General features: G+C 63.7%; 1 protein-coding gene across 1 annotated transcript in view; it reads right to left on the reverse strand.

Annotated features, from left to right (window-relative positions):
* Positions 1-18,041, reverse strand: part of CABIN1 (calcineurin binding protein 1) — a gene marked incomplete at its 5' end in the record, with an annotated part of 94,829 nt that overhangs the window by 15,917 nt on the left and 60,871 nt on the right. The gene's annotated exons all lie outside the window — the stretch shown is intronic.

Genomic DNA, 18,041 nt, shown 5'->3' on the forward strand with positions numbered 1-18,041 from the left:
ACAAAGGAACAAGAAGTCAGCAACACGACCTGTGACTTACAGACGTACAAATGGGGGGTGCAGAGAATTAGACAGTGACACCAGGTCACTTCAGTCTTCAGCCGGGGCCTTGGAAGCCCTGCCCTCAGAGGGACGGGGGAGCCAGCGCCCTCCCCAGCACCCTGAGGGCCTCAGAGCCTTCGTGATCAAATCCCTGGGGCCCTGTTGTGGGAGTCTTCCCGGAATCCTGGGCTCCTCCTGCTGTCCCCTGCTGCCCCACCCACGGGACTCAGATGTGGCCCCTTCCCCACTCTGCTGCCACCGGGGTCATGCCCAGCCGGGGCACCAGGTGTGGCTCAAACAAAAGGACAGAGAAGAAAGTAACGACGGCTAGGAGCACCCAGAAAGGCCGAGAAGAAGATGCACCTAGGAGCCTCATGTAGGAAGTGAGGAGGGAAAGGCGATAGGGGACCCACAGCTGCCGGAGGGCGGGAAGAGGTAGAAGCAGGTGGTTGGGCAGGCAACCCAGGAGGGCCTGTGTCTGCTTGGTGCCTTCCCAGGCCCAGCCCGGCCTGAGCAAGGGCTGCCACAGGGCGGTGTCAAGGGCCGACCTAGCTCTCGTGGGCAGCAGCCAGTCCCGAGGGCCTGAATCCTGCCGCGCGGCGCCCCCCAGACTCTGAGTTGCCGCCGGTGGGCAGGCAGGAGGGGCTGAGTCTCTCTTGCTTACTGGCTCCTCCACCCCCTGAATAGAGCTGGCCTTCTGGGGGGCCACCAGGCAGGCCTGCACACCCTCTACAAAAGGAATGTTCCTGGTCAAGACCACAAACCCTGGCCCCAAGTCCCCACAACCTCGGTGCAGCTCTCGGGCGGTTCTGAGAGAGTTGCCAGTGCTGCACCTGAGCCAAGGCCTGGTCAAGCCTGGGGGAGTCTGTGCCCCAGATGGAGCCCCCGCAGGTGCTAGGGAGGCCCCTGGGTCCCCCAGGGCAGCTCAGCCTGGCAACTGCACAGAAAGCCAAGTGCATCCCAGGGACTGGGGGATCACATGGATGGGTCAGGCACACCCCCAAAGGGGTCCATGCTGGTGGGATAGGCAGACACAGATGGCTGCCATCCAGGGCGAGGGGACAGATGAGAGATTGGGATAAGGAAAAAGGGGCTAAGAGAGCAAGGACTTTGGGGAGGGAGTTGTACAGGAAAAGCCAGGGAGGAAGCCAGAAAGGAGCAGGAACTGGAGGAAGGGGGAGGGGAGCCCCTGCCAAGTGAGGGGAAACGGGCAGCCCCCTAGAGTCGACCTTACGACCCAAGTGTCCTGAGCAGAAGGTACAGAGGAGCGTGAGTTCTTTCACCTTAATTTCTAGCTCAGTAATGGCGCACGCGGATGTTCCTGCCCCATCAAAAACTCCCCATCACTTAAAAGGACCCCAGTGCGTCACCCTGCAGGTGTACCCTAACTCGCTTGGTCCCCTCCTGGATGACATTTGGGGCAGAGTCTTCAGGATCATTCGGAAGAATGTCGGCTGAACAGCCTTCCCCACAGAGCCTTTCTCCCTCTCCTCGGGCTGGACCCCTCTCCACAGAGGGGACAATGGTGGGCATGCAGCAGCCGGTGCTGTCCTGGAGGCCGTGCCTGGGCTCCTGATCTAAGATGCGGAGAGCGTCCCACCTGCCCAGGCCCTCCCAGCCCCCACCCGTCCCACGCCCACAGCATGACAGGTGAGCAAGGCCTCCCACGGCCGCTCAGCCCAACATCCCTGTTCACAGAGAACACAGTGATGCGAGCATCCCAAGGAGAGCCCGCCTCCCTGGCAGAGGGATTCCTGCAGCCCACCCCCTTGGCATGGGTGCAGCAGTGACTCAGCGCTCCGAGCAGGCGAGGCCATGAGAGCCTGCTGGCATCCCACTCCGAGGAGCAGTGGGCTGGGGGCTGTACGAGCAGGAGGGCAAGAGGGAGCCTCTCAGCAAGAAGGGGTGTCAGGGTAGGAGCTTAGGAGCCTTTTTTCCCAGAGAAGCATAAAAACTTTGTTTCCAGGACAGCCTCGGTGCCGCAGCCCAACCCTGAGCCGAGCAAAGAAAGTGTCGGTATCTTGACTGTGAGGCCTTGAGGTCAAGAGCAGCCCTGGGGAGAATACTGGCGCCCTCCACAGTCTTGGGGAGACACCTGTTACCTGTAAACCCACGCAAACCTCCCAAGCAGCGAGACCACTCGGAGAAGGGCGGAGAGGGCTGTGCAGGGCTGCATCTGGTGCCCATGAGTCCCTGGGGCCGACAGTACTCACAGGGCACCTTCCCAGCTTCTCCCACACATGACCCCACTTACACCTCCCCCGGAGAGACTAGTTCCAGGGCACACAGCCAACAGGGAGCTGAGCTGGCAGCAGAACTCAGCCTACCCAGCTCTTCCCGCTCCGCCCTGCCTGCCCCCAAGTAGGGTGAACATCACAGACAGGCAGGCCAGCAGGGCATCACCTCTCCCACCACCGGCCCAGATGGCTCCATCGCCTTCAGGAACTGCCCTGGTGGAGTCCTGAGACCTTTTGGGGCCAGGACTGCGTTTCCAGGTTGCCAGCTCCCCATCTTCCTGATGCCCTGCAGAGCTAAGGGCCCTGCACCTCCCACAGCAATCGGAGCCACCATCCTGCTCCAGGCCTTGGGTTAAGGGCGCGCCAGGGGCGGGCGAGGTTGAACACGCCTTGGGGCAGGAAGCCCTGCAGCCTCCTCTGCAAAACCATCAGGGCCACCTCTCTGGCCGCAGGGTTGCACAGAGGCCGCCAGGGGCGCCTTGGCCCTGCCCCCAGGAGCCGTCCAAGCTGGGCTGCGAAGGGAAAGGGATTCCCCGCGCCATCCACAGGTAATGAGTCCCCAGCGCAGAAAAGGGCTGGGGAAGCCTGCAATTTGCCTACGGCCGGTGCCCGCCCGTTTCCAGCCTCTTCTGCCAAATGAGATGTCGCACACGGGATCCCCAGAACTGCCAGGCCGTCCGTCCCCTCCCCCTCCGGGGAGAAGCAGAAATGACAAACAACTAAGAGCGCGGAGGCAGCCCACCCGGCAACTCCGCCGGGCCCCCCTCGCCTCCGCGCCGAGCCCCTCCGCCCCCTCTGCGGCGGGGCAGGGTCCCGGCCCAGCCCGGGGCTTGGAGTAGGCCAGGCGCTCGCCAAGCCCCGACACCATCTTCCCACCCCCGCACGGCAGCTATTTATAGCCGGGGAAGCACCGCGCGGGGTGCCGCTGCCCACCCGCCGGCCGGCTCACCATCCCCGGTAGTGGCCCGCGCAGCTCCCGGTCCGCACCGCCCGCCGCGAAGTTGCTGGGTCGGCGAGCCAGCGGCTTTCGCTTTCGCGGGGCCGGCGCAGCGCACACCCCCGCGCGCCCACTTGCATCCCCGGCGGGTCGGCTGGGCTCGCCCCAGGCTCGCGGGCGGGCTTCTCCCCCGGGCCCCCCCCCCCCCGCCCCGGTCCGCCCGCCGCCCACCTGGCGCTGTGCGGGGCCCCGGCCGGGGGCAGGGGGCGCCGCGGCCCCGCCGCCTGCCGACTTCCTCTGCCGCGGCGCCCGGGAAACCGCGGCCCGCGGGCTTCCTGCTGCGCCGGGCGGGCCGGGGGCCAGGCGGGGGGCGGCCGCGCGAGCCGGCCCGGAGGACTGAGCCAAAGCTCGGGAGAGCGCAGAGCCTGCGGGCAGAGGGGAGACACTGTCGCGGCCCGGCCCCCGCCCCGGCCCCGGGCAAGTTCCTACCCGCCGGCTCCGCCGTGGCATCTGTGCAGGGAGCTAGGGCGGGCGCCGGGCCATGGCGCGGAGGCTCGCTCGCTCGCTGGCTCGGCGGGCCGGGGCGGGGCGGCGGGGCCGGACGGGGCGCGGGCGTTCGCTCGCTGTTCGGCCTGGAAGCGGGCCCAGCGGCACGGCTGACTTTGCCGGCAAATACTCGTGGGTTCCGGGCCGGGCCGCTGAGGGTACCGGGGGCACAGCCCTCACCGCGGGAGGCTGTGGGACCTGGCGTCCCAGGCCGAGCCGGGTAGGGGCGGCCAGGAGTGCGGAGGGCAGGGCGACAGGGGCCAGCAACGCGCCGGGCGGGCAGCTCTGTGCATGGGGCCCCTGGAGTTGTGCCCCGAGGGCCCGGTGCAGGGCAGAGGCGTGGGTGAGTGGGGGATGTCCTTGCTGACCCAGTGGGGCAGTGGGAGCCGGAGTGAAGACTCTCCCAGGCCCATCCTCAGCGGGGAGGGCAGGACAGGGGCATCACGGCATCCCCCAGGGGGCTTTCCAGCTGGGAGGGGGCTCGTTTTCCAGTTGGCTGTGAGGCCCCAGGAACAGAAGACACTGGGGGAAGGGGTGGGGCTGGGCAGAAGCCAGGCAGGCTCAGGAGCCCCTCAGCCTCGGCATATGGCAGCCCTGCAGACGCCTGCGGGTGCCAGGAGCGGGACTGTGCCCCTTCTGAGAGGAGTGGGCTCAGAAGGGACGCCCCCGGCACCCACAGCCCCAGCGAATACACAGCACCTTCCTCTCTGGCTTCCTGTGGAGCCAGCCGCCCTGGAATTATCCACCAGCTCCTGGTTGCTTCTACCCCAGATGAGGACAGGCCGAGCAAAGGCGCTGCCCCCAGGCCAGGCACCGGCCTCCCCACCATCCCTCCCCCACCTCAGCACCACGAGGGCCCGGCTCTTTCCTCCCTCCCCAAACACCCAGATGCCTCAGATCCACCAGGTCCCTATCCTGGTGACACTTGTCCTGGTGACATCTCCCCAAGCCAGATAGTTTCCTCCTGTCCTGCCCCGGCTGGCTCCTGCCCACCAGCTTTCCCAGGCTTGCCACGTGCCCCCAGTCCAATCGGCCCAAGGCCAACCTTCGGCCAGGGGGCTGTGCACTCCCTGCCTGCCCTCCCTCCGGGGGGCGCAGAGGCAGTGGCTCACACTCCCTGGAGGATCAGGACACTCTGTCTGGCCCTGGGCTCCCAGAGGCCACACAGCTGCAGGGAGACAGGCCACCTTGAGGCTGTACCCACTGGGCTGGGTCTCAGGCGAGGAGTGCTCCTGCCGCATGTCCTCAAGTCACAACAGCTGTTCACTGTCCACACTCATGTCGTCATGACACCCACACATGGGGACAGGTTCAGAGTCACACAGCAGGAAGTCTAGTATGGCTGAGCGCCATCCCCAGGCCTGGCCGGCTCCAGAAGGGGTGGGGACACCCCCCAGCTGTCCCCAGGGCTAGAGCAGACATGGGACGCTCATGCCCTGCACAGGTCGAGTCAGACCCAGGGAGGCTGAAGATGTGTGGGGGCATCACATCTGGGCTAGAAAGAAACGGTGTGTGTGGAACGGGTAGTTCTCTGGAAACAGGCCCCTGTGTGCAGGAGGCCTCCCACACAGCCTGGAAGCGGCAGGTGGGGGCAGCCCTGGGCTCAGGGTCTTGCTGTCACAGCAGGAGGGAGGCCATGGTGGGCGAGGGGAGCTCAGGGGCTCTGGGGAGAGGTGCCCCGGGCGAACGCTGGCGCCTGAGGGCTCCACCTCCTTGGCCTGCTCCAGCACCACACGGCACCCTGCACCCCAGCCCTCTCCAGAGCCCCAAGAGATGGGCATCACCGTCTCTAGCTGCCAGGCCGCAGAACAAGGAAGTAGGGACCACCCTCCCTGACCCCCCCCAGGGGGAAACATTTCTGTGCACATGGGGATCCCCCCGGGGCTTCATGCGACAGCACTGTGTGTGATAGCTGTGGGACTGGTGGGCCTGAGAACTTCTGGGGCCTGAAAAGACCTTGTGCCCCACCTGGCACTTGTCAGCACCCTATGCAGGTCCTAATCGCCCACAAAGCACTTGGACGTGCAGGACACAGGCCTCTGACTACTGCCCCGGAGAAACAGCTGCTCCCCACCTCAGGGCCACCCTGAGGGCCTAAGAGGGTGGGAGCTCCTGCAGCACTATGCCACCCTCGGGGCCACCCTGACCTTGCTCCCCCACGGCCAGCAGGAGCCCCCTTGAGCAGGGAGGGGCTGGTCTAACCTGTGAGCTGGCTGTTCAGGGTTAATCCTGGGGAGGGGGTGTCCCTGGCCACCTTGCCTGGGTGCTGAAGGGTGTGCTCCAGCCTGCCCCTGGAGTCACCCTTGTCACTGGCCTAGTCACAGTGAGCGCCCCAGGACTGCCTGAGCCTGGCAGGCTCCTGGGAGGAGGACTGATGCAGAGGGGGGTGCACAGCCCTGCGCTGCAGACAGGCCCGGCACCTGAGAAGCCCCTTGACCTCAGGGCAGGACGAGCCCCACACTATCAGGGTGCCCCACTGCCTCTCCAAGGGACACCTAACCTTAATCCCCCAGAGCAAACTTCAACAATCGATCATAAGAAGAAAACAAACAGCTGAGGACATAACCTGATCCGCACAGGGGCTTTGCCTGACAGACCCCTCTCCCCACTCTAGCCCCAGGACCTGTGGGTGACCAAGAAGACAAGGAAGATGGTGGCAAGGGCAAGGGCAAGAGGTAATTGGCCCTGAGAGCCACCTCCCCCTGCCTTGGGCCTTACTCATTGACCTCTTCCAGACGGGGGGCTGGGGGCCAGCAGGAGGAAGAGGTGGCCAGGGCTGAGCTGGGGAAGGAAACGGCCCGCACACAGGCCCCTTCCTGCCCTCGGCCCAGAGCCCAGGCCTTCTCCACATGGCCCTCACCCCGGGCAGCCTCACTGCCTACAGGACCCTTTCTTTCTTCTCCTCAGCCCTAAGGGAGAGGTTCTGGTCCATCCCCGGTCAAGGGCCAGCCCTAGAAAGTCCTGACCTTCGCATCCCCAGCCACCATCCACCCAGCACCCCTTGGCGGCCAGCGGGGAGGTAGGCAGGCTGGGGCTGGACCCATGTCCACGCTGGGAAGTCGGGCGGCCAGCTTTCCTCTTGCGGCCCCCACCTGGCCATCCCCATTTATTCTCGGCTCTGCCACCGTCTCTTAGGTGAAGCACTTGCACGCCCGTCGGGGCTGCAGAGGGGGAGCTGTGAGCCCAGGAGCCCAGGGATGGCCGCCAAAGCCAGAAGGAGCCAGAGGAGGTGAGACTGGACGACTCCAGCCTTGTCTGTGTGCGTAGCCCCTGGCCTGAGGGTGGTCAGAGACAAGGTCCAGACTGTCTCAAGGCGTCCGTGTCGAGTGAGGAGCAGCAGAGGACAAACAGTAGCCTTAGGATAGAGGCTGTCATCCCTATGCAAGTGGAAAGGAAGACTCCAAGGCCAAGAGGCGTGTGGTGGACCGGGGAGTGGAAGCCAGACTAACGGACCAACGTGTGCAAGAGCCCAGGCCTGCACCCGGGGCGGCGTGCAGAGCGTGTGGCGGGCCTGCTCACACCTCTCTGGCCACCTTCCTCTCAGCGGGCAGCACAGCCCCCTCGAGTGGCCACACCCTCCTTGGAAACACGCACCTGTGCTTTGCCTCACACGCCCCAGGCCTGCACCCCCAGCAGAGGTGGGCTCCTGGCCCTGCAAAGCCAAGACCCAGACCTAGAGCTAGCTGCTGGCCAAGGTGCCACCAGCTGCACTGCCCATGGGACCACGTGGCCCTGTGGCCTCTCACGGTCACCCTTCTCAAGACCTGATCCAACGCAGACCTGCAGGCTGCTCCTGGTTCCTTCCTGCCAGCTGTTACCCCAGTCCCCGCCTTGACCTAACCCCAGTCTTCCCCAGGCTAAGTCCAATGCTGCCTTTTAGGTAGCAAGAATGCTTCTTAGAGTTAACAGTCCAAATTCTCAGCACTGGAGCTTTGAGCTGCCAGCTGGTCTGGAGGTGCAGGCCTCCCCACTGTGGGATGCTGGCTCTGTGTGTCGTGTGCCTGAGCAATCTCTCTGCCGGTAGCGTGCCAGCCTCACAGGCCCACGGCAGCCAGCTTCCTCTCCTTTCCCTGACAGCTGAGAAAGAAGCTCGCCTTCCACCCCGGGCACACAGACCCCAGCTGCAGCCCCATCTCATTCTCACTAGAGCCTCTGGCGCTCAAAAGCGGCTCAGACTATGCTCTGCAGCTGCAAAGTATCGCTGATGTCACTGAGTCCAGCTGTTTTGCCTGTTTGACCCATGAGTGAGGACGCAGGTGGGGAACAAGGACCTGCCCAGGGAAACAAAGAGGGCCGGGCGCAAGGACCCCTGTCCCTTGGTCCAGGGAAGCATCCACCTCAGCAGACAGCTGTGCCCATGCCACGCTCAGCTCCGTGGGGATGAGCACACGAGTGTGCATGCACCTCCACCAGTGCCTGATCTGCAGGGCCTGCCCAAGGCCCCAGTCACCATGGGGCAGAGCCAGGGTCTCGGTCATGGATGCCAGGGCTGTTGTGCACAGGCACTGACACAGCCATGGCCCATGTCAGCTCAGCTGACCTGGCAATTCCAGCCCGGCTGGGGGCTCAGGAGCGGAGCCGGCCTCAGAGGGAGAGAAACAAGGTCGGGGTTGGGGACAGAGCAGCTTCAGGAAGAAGTGGCAGGCCTGTGGGCTGGATGCTGTTGGACAGGGATCTCCCCACATGGCGGCGGGGGTGAGGGTGGCTGGGACGATCAGGGATGGCCAATGGGACCAGGTGGAGGGCAAGGGGTGCCTAGTGTGTGCAGCGGGGCTGCACGTGGCCTCATGGAGAGAGGGACTGCCAGGGGTCTGGGGAATGGGCAGCGAGGAGAAGAGACGCCAGCAGGCTTTGATGCCTCTCGGGGTGATCTGGGACTCGGCGTGTGTTTGATGGGAGCCCAAGAGAGCCTCCTCAGGGCAAGAGGGTGCTAACACTTGGCTCCTTTGAGCCTGCCCCACGTCAGGGTTGGAAATGAGAGCTACCGTCCAGGCTTCTAGAATAGCCCAGTCTTTGGAGGGCTGCTGAGCTGCTTCCGTTTCATCTCAGGAGGGGAGCCTGCATCCTAGAAAAGCCATGTCTGATGTGCACATGGAGAAAACTAGGACAACCCATCCACCATCTGACCCCTGGCTCCTAATGAGTGGCCTTTATGGGCTCGGGGGCATCTGTGCTGAGCAAGTGGAGCCAGGTTCAGGCTACAAGTGGTGGCAGTGGCCGTGGCCTGTGCCAGGTGTCTTCCCTGGATGACCAGCACAGGATCCTCATGCAGGGAGGGGCCAAGCTGAAGGGGTGGCAGGGGTCAGGCACTGACCACAGACAAAGCCGACATCCCAGGCAGAGCTGGTGCCTCCACTGGCATTCAGGTCCCAAGCAGGCTTACAACCCGCCACCTCCCCCAAACCCTTCACACTCGTGTAGAACATAAGAAGGGGAACAAACTCATCCAGGCTCGTCCTGCAGAGGAGGGCTCTGTCCCCAATCTGCAGGGGGGCCCTGAACCAGAAGAACAAATGTGAGATGTTACAAGCACAGCATCCCTCCCCTCTCTAGAGCGCCGTGCAGCCTCTGCTGTGGCCCGGGGGCCTCCCACTGCGCAGTGAGGAAAGAGGACAAGGACCGGCCCCTGGGAGCAGGGCCCCTACACCTGCTGGATGCTCCTGCTGGCAGGTGGCGGAACTTGCAGAGGCCCGAGTCCACGAGCCAAGCCAAACAGCGTTGCAGCACATATCCAATCACTCTCTGGCTAGAGCGCACCCTCCCCCGGACGTACCTCTGGATGACCATGGACGTGGGCGGCCCTGGGGACGGCCAGCCCTGCCCTCTCCAGCACCACCTGCCCCATCCAGTGCCGACCCTCACGTGCCATTTGGCCTCTCTCTGTTCCCCCTCCTGGACCACCTTCTCCCTGGTCTGTCCGGCCACCTTGCCCCCTTCCCCTTGCTGCAGCTGGCCGACCCCCTCTCCTGCACCCTCGGCACACGCAGGCTGCCGGGTGCGCTGCTCACACCCAGCCCCGAGGAAGGGGGGCTGAGGCAGGGGCTCCCGCAGGTTGAGCCCTCCCTCCGAGAGCTCGCTGCGCCCAAGCACCACCGTCTCCTCCTCATGGGTTTCCCGTGGTGCCCCTGCCGCAGGGCCGGCTTCATTCCCCACCCAAGAGGGGCCTGGAGCCCAGGATTCCCCACCCCTCCTCTGAGTAGGGCCAGGGGGGGCCCTCTCTGGAAATAAAGCCCAGCACTGAGCCGCTGGGGCTGGGGCGGCCTCCCCTGCAGCCTGGAGCGGGCCCTTGCTCGTCTGTCCTAAGCAAATTTGCCAGCGTCCCCACATGGGGAGCTGGGGGTTGGGTGTGACAGGACGTTATCTGAGAATCAGTGCCACCCTGGCGAGGGGCTGGGCTTCGTGGGGGAAGTTCCACCTGCTTTGGCATACCCTAATTTTAGACTTCTTATACCTAATTAGAGATCAACATTTCAAAATTTGTTTTTAATCAACCAAATTCCTGCACATCCTTCCCAACTGGCCCCGAGCCACCTCGCCTCCTTCCCACGGACCCCAGTGAGCCCGTGTGCTCTTTTCCACGAAGTCCCTTCCCCCAGCTGCCTCCTCCTCCTGCCGGGGCCTTCCTGGACCCTCTCCTGGACACAGTGGCCCCGGGGCACATGTGGTAATGGTCTCCCGTGATCCTCGATAACCCCGTGAGATGGGTCTGGTCAGCCCCAGTTTACAGATGAAGAAACTGAGTCTTACCAATACTGAGCGGCTTGCCCAAAGCCACCAGCTATGGGTGGGGCCGGGCATGGTGCAGGGCCTGAGGCTGGCCAGGAGCAGAGTTGAGGGTGAGGGCGTGGGCGGCCTTTGAGTGGCCTCAGCCTGGCCTGTGAGGGAGTACATGCTCTGCCCCCCGGGGCACGTGGTGGCCACAGCCCATCACCATGGAAACCAGGCAGGGGCCCCTGGAGCCCTCAGCTCTGGTTTGGATTTCAAACCCAATGCCGCTTTCTCAGAAGCAACTTGGTCAAACTTTCCAAATAGGAAAAGTGGAAGGAAAAAGAGAGAGAAACTCCCAGCCTGAAGCCACCCCAGAAAGACGGCCTGGGCCCTGAGCTGGGGAAGCCCTGTCTGGGTGGGCAGTGTGGTGGCAGGGCAGAGACCCCGTAGCCTCCCCAGGGCTCATGCCCCTCCTCTGGGGAGCAGGCGGTGGCGGTGCAGCCCAAGCAGGTGGGCCCAGCCCTTCCTGTCTCTGCGGGAGCAGCTGCCCTTTTGTGTTTCCCAGTGGGGTGTGTGAGAAAGGGCTCTTTTGGAAAAAGGGTTGGAAAACCACTGACCTCATCCAGCTGGCCCGCCTTTGGAGATGGGGAAACTGAGGTCAGGGTCGGGACCAGGAAGTCAAAAGCAGGGCTAAACCCCGAAAGTAGGGCAACATGGCTAGGCCCAGAGCAGGCGCACAGGAAGATCTGTGGGTCGGGGCCCATGTGGATGGGCCACTGGGGCATCCACACTCCAGCCCCCTGCAGCAGCCCAGGCTCCACGCCATGGGGGTGCTGCCCAGCCCTGCGCTCGGGCTCCTGGGCCAGCGCCCATCGCCACAGGAAGGCCGTCCTCCGTTGGGGCTTCCACTCCAGCTCAGGATGACTCTGAGCTACCCAGGGCACACCGGGGAAGCCCACAAGGAAGGGGAGGTGAATGAGCAGCAGACACGGGCACGGTGCCCTGAGGGGATGGGGGACAGGCAAAGGCCACCAGATACACTCTGCCCTCCCCTATGCCCCCACCCATTGCCAGACCCCTTAGGGACCCTCAGCTGCTCTCCACCCTGCCCCCTCCCACCCCCAGAATCCTCTGTGGGGGCATACGCTCCTGCCCACTGCTTTCACTGTCAAGACAGGTGTTTGGAGGCGTGATGGCAAGGCAGTCACGCACTCTGGCAGGGGTGGGCCCGGAATGGCCACGTCCTGATTGCACCAGGCTGCTCCCTGGGGCCCAGTGTGTGGCTTGTGGCCATCTTGACACTGTTGGGACCACAGGGCTCTCGAGTGCCAAGCGCTGGACATTCACATCCCCCATCTCACAGATGAGGAGGTTGGGTCTGTGCAGTCACAGGGCACCTGACTCGGTCAGAGGTGCGCTGGCCCACGGGGGCGGCCCCCCGTCAAAAGCAGCGAGCCTTGGCTCAGCCGCAGCCCCCACACTCCCTGGCTCTGTGGCTCAGGGCTTGTGGTCTTCAGAGTCCCTCCTGCTGGGCTGGGGTGGGGCCAGCTAATCAGGGCCAGGCAAGCAGGATGATGCCCAGGGTGGAGGTGGGATTGAACCTCCACTCCTGCCGGGCTGGGCGCAGGCTGGGTGGGGAGGGCGGTGGGCAGGAGGTGAGAAGCATCCAAGCTCTGCTCCCTGCGGGCTGCGCGATGCTGGGCCTCAGTTTGCTCACCGTGAGATGGGAATCATGGGGACGCAGGGAGGAGGGAATGTCTGCCGTCCCCGAGCTCCTCTGTGCCCCATGGAAGCAAGCCTTGTGGCCTCCCTTCCACAGCAGAGGCCGGCTCCCTGACATTGTTTCCCACCTCAGCCCAGGGGCCAGGCCACAGCCACTGCCCTCCCACAGGCCGGGAGCCACAGGGAGGGCCTGCATCCGGAGTGAGCCCCAGCACTCCATGGGCCAAGAGGACTAAGCAGAGACTGGCATAGCCAAGCATCCTCCTTCCCAAAGGACAGGTTCCTGCAGCGACTCTGCCACAGCCGAGGCCTGGGGAGCCCCCTTCCTCCTGGCCCTGCCCTGCTGGGTCCTGCTCCTGTGGCCTCAGGAAACAGCCCTCCCTTGGCCCTCTCCCACGGCTCCCTGCCATCCGTGGTCTGCGCAGCTGCCTGCCCTGCTCCACTTTCCAAACCCTCAAGAGGGCCCTGGGCCTCCTCCGGAAGCTGCCCCCCTGCTGCCCTCCAGACGGCGCCTGCCTGGGGCAGTGTCCCAGGGGGATGAAGCTGAGCCTGATACGTGCCCGCCTCAGAAAGACTCAGCGGAGACACTGATTCCAGGAGCAAGCCTCTGAGAAATAACTTGCAGTGGGAAAAGCAGTGCACACTGGAAAATGTTCTTCTCTCAGGAATGTTACACAGCAAGCTCCTGACCATTCTGGATGCGTATACAAACACTGCCGTCCCGGGGCTGGCCAGAAACTCTGGGGTGGAGGCTGCCCGCCGGATGTGGGCCCCGGGGCAAGTCCCGTGCCCCACTGGGGGACCATCATGGTGGGGTCGAGAATGCTAAGGGCTGAAGCACACTGCCACCTTCTGCCCGGGCATCCTGGCACGGCCACCGCAGTGAGCCCACACCTGGACACAGAAACTGTCCCCAAGGGCCAGGCAAAAATGCACGTGGGGGCAGTCCGTCCAGAGGCTGATTATGTCTGGTTTTTTAAAGTCTAGCTGTGAATGGGGGTGGCTTGGCTTGGGCAGGGATTTATGACCGCTGTGGTCCTGTCAGGGCGGGGGCCCGGGCATCCTGCAGACGGGAAGGCCTTGGGCACCTGCTCCAGGCTGAACCGGGCCCAGTGGGCTGGAGGCTGTGAAGTCCCATGAAGCTTGCAGAGCCGAGGACACGGGAAGGAAGGAGAGCTCAAGGTGATGCTAAGAAGTCACAAGTTTGCTAACCTTTTAAAGACTTAAAAACTGGGCCTTTTCGGGCTTCCCTGGTGGCGCAGTGGTTGAGAGTCTGCCTGCCGATGCAGGGGACACGGGTTTGTGCCCCGGTCCAGAAAGATCCCACATGCTGCGGAGCGGCTGGGCCCATGAGCCATGGCCACTGAGCCTGCGCGTCTGGAGCCTGTGCTCCGCAACCCGAGAGGCCACAACAGTGAGAGGCCTGCGTACCAAAAAAAAAAAACTGGGCCTTTTCCCTTGGAGAACTTGAAGTGATTTTTTGTTTACTTTGCTTTTGCAACTGGCCCATCAATCAACTCAATAACACTAAAAATACTGCCACAGCAGCGATTCCTACTACAGCCCAGTGTTCGATTTCCTCAATTTAACTTTTCCCTTCTTTTCTGTTCTCTAATTCCCACTGACGTGACTGGGTGTCCTTTACCCTGACGTCAGGACGGTGTTGTGCACGGCCTCAGTGATCTCAGCGAGGATGGGGCAGGCGGTGACCTGCCACGGCCCCCCTCCATCGAGAGTGGGGACAGGAACAGAGGCCCGGGAGGGGTGTCCACTGGTGACAAGGAATCCCAGTTTCTTCTAGGAATCGGTCGACACCAGCATGTGGAACTGAACCACCCTCAGGTAAATGGTAGTACGATGAACTGCGGGCCTGCAGGGGCACCCTGTGTCCCACTCGCCCACACAGACCCAGGGCCCACCCCTGGGCCCACCTCCACCTGCGCCCTCACACTCTCTGTCCCTGTGGCCCTGCCTGTCACCCTGTCGGTCCAGGAACGTGTGCTGGGCCCGTCCTTGCCTGTCTCTGGGGCCCGTCCACTGGCTGCGTTCCCACCGCCCTGACTTGTTTCAGAACGTCTGGATCCCGGCTCAGGCGCCCACTTGCAGTGTGGCTGGGCCTCAGTTTCCTCCTCTGTAAGGCAGGGATGATGGCACGACCAACACCTTGTGGGTTCTAAGGATGAGACGCGCTGCTGTGAGCGGTGACGCGCTGCTGTGAGCGGTGGCGCCCAGAGGAGTGGAGGCCAGCAGCGCACCTGGCCCTGTCCCAGCCCGGCCCCTCCAGCACGTCTGCGTCAGCTGGTGTCACGTCTGCCCCCTGCCAGCCCCTCTGCCCTGCGAGGACCTGGCCCGCCCCTGCGGGCACGGGGCCACTCCCCGGCTCCCACTGCTCTGTGGTGCAGGCACCCCCACGCCACCTCCTCTGCCTCTCGACCTCCTGCTCACCCTCAGGTTACGGGCTCTGACCTCCAAGAGTGGTGGGGCTTTATTCAGGCCTGAGGGTCTCAAAAAGCATATGTGCAAAAGTGATGGCAAACCCACTGCGAGCTCTGGGCTCCCACGGCCGTTGTTCACCTGGTCGCCTCCCCCAGAGACCTGGTGCCCCTCAAGAGTGGGCCTCACTCATGGCATGATGGAAGGTAATCAAGGGCCGTGCACAGAGTGCTTTGCCACCAGGAGGTCTCAGAGAAAGGGAGGGGCAAGGGACCTCCCCCCCACCCCAGGAGGGTAGAGGCACAGGATACAAGCTGCCACACTCACCTCCCTGACACCCACACTCTCTAGAGCCCAGATGTGGCTGCTGAACTTTGAATGGCACAGCTGCTAAGGGAGCAGGCCTTGGAGTGGGACACACCTGGATTTAAATCCCAGCCTGGCCACTTGTTAGCTGTGTGACCTTGGGCTACTCCCTGGGCCCTGCACCTCATTCAAAGGGGCTATAACAGAACCAGCCTCCCCAGGGCCCTGGCTGCTGTCACGGCTGCTGGCAGCTACTGTGCAGAGGCCCACTTGACATTCTCTCCCAGGACCCACAGCAGCCAAGGCAGCCAGGGAGGGGCTGTGAACAGGGCCCGGAAACAGGGCCACAAGCTCTGCTGTCCAGCCTGGTGGACAGAGACTAGAAAAGGGCTTTTGGTTTTAACAGCCTAAAATGCCCACTGGTATCAACCTCCCCATCTGTACACGGGGACAATAACAGTGCCTGAGCACCACAGACGTGCTGTGGGGACCAGAGTGAGCGCCCGTAAATGGCGCCAGTCCTGCCACTGCCCCCCGTCCAAGGCCAGGCCAGACCAGGCACAGATGCTCTGGCCTCTCTCTGTCACTGTGCTGTGCCTTGGGAGCCCCAGCAGAGTGGGCCTGGGGGTCTACACAGAGAGGTGGCCGGGCCCAGCCAGCCAGTCACTCGAGGCCATGTCCACATGGCCCCGCTGCCCAGGGGAGGCCCTGGTCTACACCGTGGCCACTACTGACCCCGGCCCCCCATCAACCTGGAATGCGGCCTCACCTCCCAGGGCAGGGCTAGATGCCCATGCCCCCTGCCCAGGCCACCATCCTCCTCATCGCCAAATGGGCCAATCCCAGTGTGGAGCCAGAGCTGGCCTTCCACCCTTCCTCCTCACAGGCACTGCCGGCTGCCACCCGCGGCTTCAGCACCAGAGATCACAAGGTCCACATCCCTCCTCCGGCCTAGACTGGCTGTGGGACCTCAGCCAAGGCACCTCACCTACTGGTGCCTCTGTGAAACAGGACTAATAATCCAGCCACTGTGTGGGTTGGCCTGTGGCCCCTGGATCTTGCTGTCAACCGGCCCAGGGCCTCGCACGAGCCGGTCTAACACCCAGGTGACACTCGCCTTGAGGTGTGGGCAGAGGGACAAGCCGAGGTGGAAGGTGACCGGGTCCACAGCTGAGCCCAAGTGGAGGGAAGGTGATATGGGCGGGACCAACTTCGGAAAAACAGTCGGTCTGCTGTCAGGCGGGTGCTTCCTCTCCTGGCTGTCTTGGCCCCGGGCCAAGCGGGCGGGCAGACTCGGCACTGGAGAAGCCATGCCAGGGCACCCGCAGGCCGGAACATCCCACAGGGACACACTGCGCGGCTTGTTTACTGCCAGGAGGCAGCACAAAGCCCCGCTGCCAGGGGCGGGTGGGTATAATTAACTGGGTGGAGACCAACACCTCTTCCCTGCGTTGAGTCTGCAAAGGCCCTGAACTTGAGGCTGGCGTCCGGGGATGGTGCCACTGACTCAGTCAACGGGTGTAGGCAAGTGAGGCAGGGGCTGCCCGCGGGCCCACCAGGCGCTGAGCTGGAAGGGCAGGGGAAGAGGGGCCAAGTCAGGCCCCACAACAGGAGGTGGCTGTCCCAGGCACAGACCCCAGGGCCTGGCCAGGGCTAGGCGCCCCCTCGCTAGGGGCTGCTGCTTCCTAGCTGACCTCGTCCCAGGGACCTCTAGAGGGTGGGAGGGATTCACATTTACCAGGCACACCTGCCTGCCGGGCACTGTGCTGGGGGTGTATCAGGGGGCAATGGCAATGCTGTTCTAGATGAGGCCCCCACCTAGGGATGCCCAGGCACACTGAGCTCTAGAGGCCAGGCCCTGCCCAGCACCACGGGCTCTCTCCCTGGGGGAAGGGTGTTGGCTGAGGCCTGGCCTACACAGTGGGCCATACCTGGGGCTGGGCCATAGCTGGGGGTCAGAGGCCCCTGGCCTGGGAGGTGGGCCCGTTGCACCTGCCCCTCCCTAACACCAGCATCTGCAACTGGGTGGGGTTGGGGGACCCCCCAGGTCACAGAGCCAACTGGTAGCGAGTCAGAGTAGGATCGGTGGGACGGATTCCTGCCAAGAAGCACAGGGTGCCAGGGGCTTTAGAGACCTTCTCTCCTTCCCCCAGCTCTGGCAGGTAGCTGTCCGGCAGCTGGCTGCCCAACCAGGGGGCCCTTCCTCCCACATCAGGGCCCTCAGTGAGCCACCAGGCTCCAGGGCACAAACACTTAACGAAACAAAGATGACTCCTGATGACTGTATCTCCCATCAGTTTAAGCAACTCGGAGTCAGGACAAACAGAACCACAGGGTGTGTGGTGGCTGCAGAGGAGAGTGCACCAGAGCCCAGGCAAAGGCACAGGCCTGGGCGTGGGAAGGTGCTCCAGTCTCCCTGGTCACCCAACAGGTGGGCCAAAATGAGAGTCTCCTTCGGTTCTGACTGCCCGGAGGGGCAGGGCAGTGGCCGGCGGGAAGGCACCTGGCCCAGCTCGGCAGAGCCATTAGCCGTGCATGGGAGCACTGGGTAAGGAGTGCTTGTCCTGGAGCCCCTGGCACCTCCTGTACCAGTGAAGAACTGAAGCCGCCGATCCACGGGGGAGAGGTTAGGTAAAGGCGCCCCGGGACAGCCAGACAGTGGCGTCTGCAGCAGTGACAAGAAGGAACACAGCTGCATCCACAGGCACTGACGGTAGAGCCAGGACACACAGAAGGGGGCCCAGGTGGTGGGTGGGGATGGCGATACCCACATCTCAGGCTGCCCCACTCGAGCCAGGGCAGGCCCTTCCACCCTCCAGCCAGGTCCCTTCTGGTCCCCAGCACTGCCCTCTTGAAGCACCATCAGATCCGCACACAAGCCCCAGGGCCCGGAGCAGGCTGACTTCCTGTCCTAAGGGTGAGTTGTGTGATTGGCCAAGAGTGTGCCGAGGGCTCCTGTCCGCCTGTCATGACCATCCTGCCAATGAGCAACCCCATGCCCTGTGTGGGCTGAGTAAGGGGTGAGTGGCTGGGAGCCAAACCCGCTGGGGCCTAAAGTCTGTGCTTTTCTCAGTGACGATGCGGCCCTGGGACCTGCCCTGGGGGCTGCC

This window comes from Hyperoodon ampullatus (genome assembly GCF_949752795.1).
Source record: "Hyperoodon ampullatus genome assembly, chromosome: 13".
Taxonomy (NCBI): Eukaryota; Metazoa; Chordata; class Mammalia; order Artiodactyla; family Ziphiidae; genus Hyperoodon; species Hyperoodon ampullatus.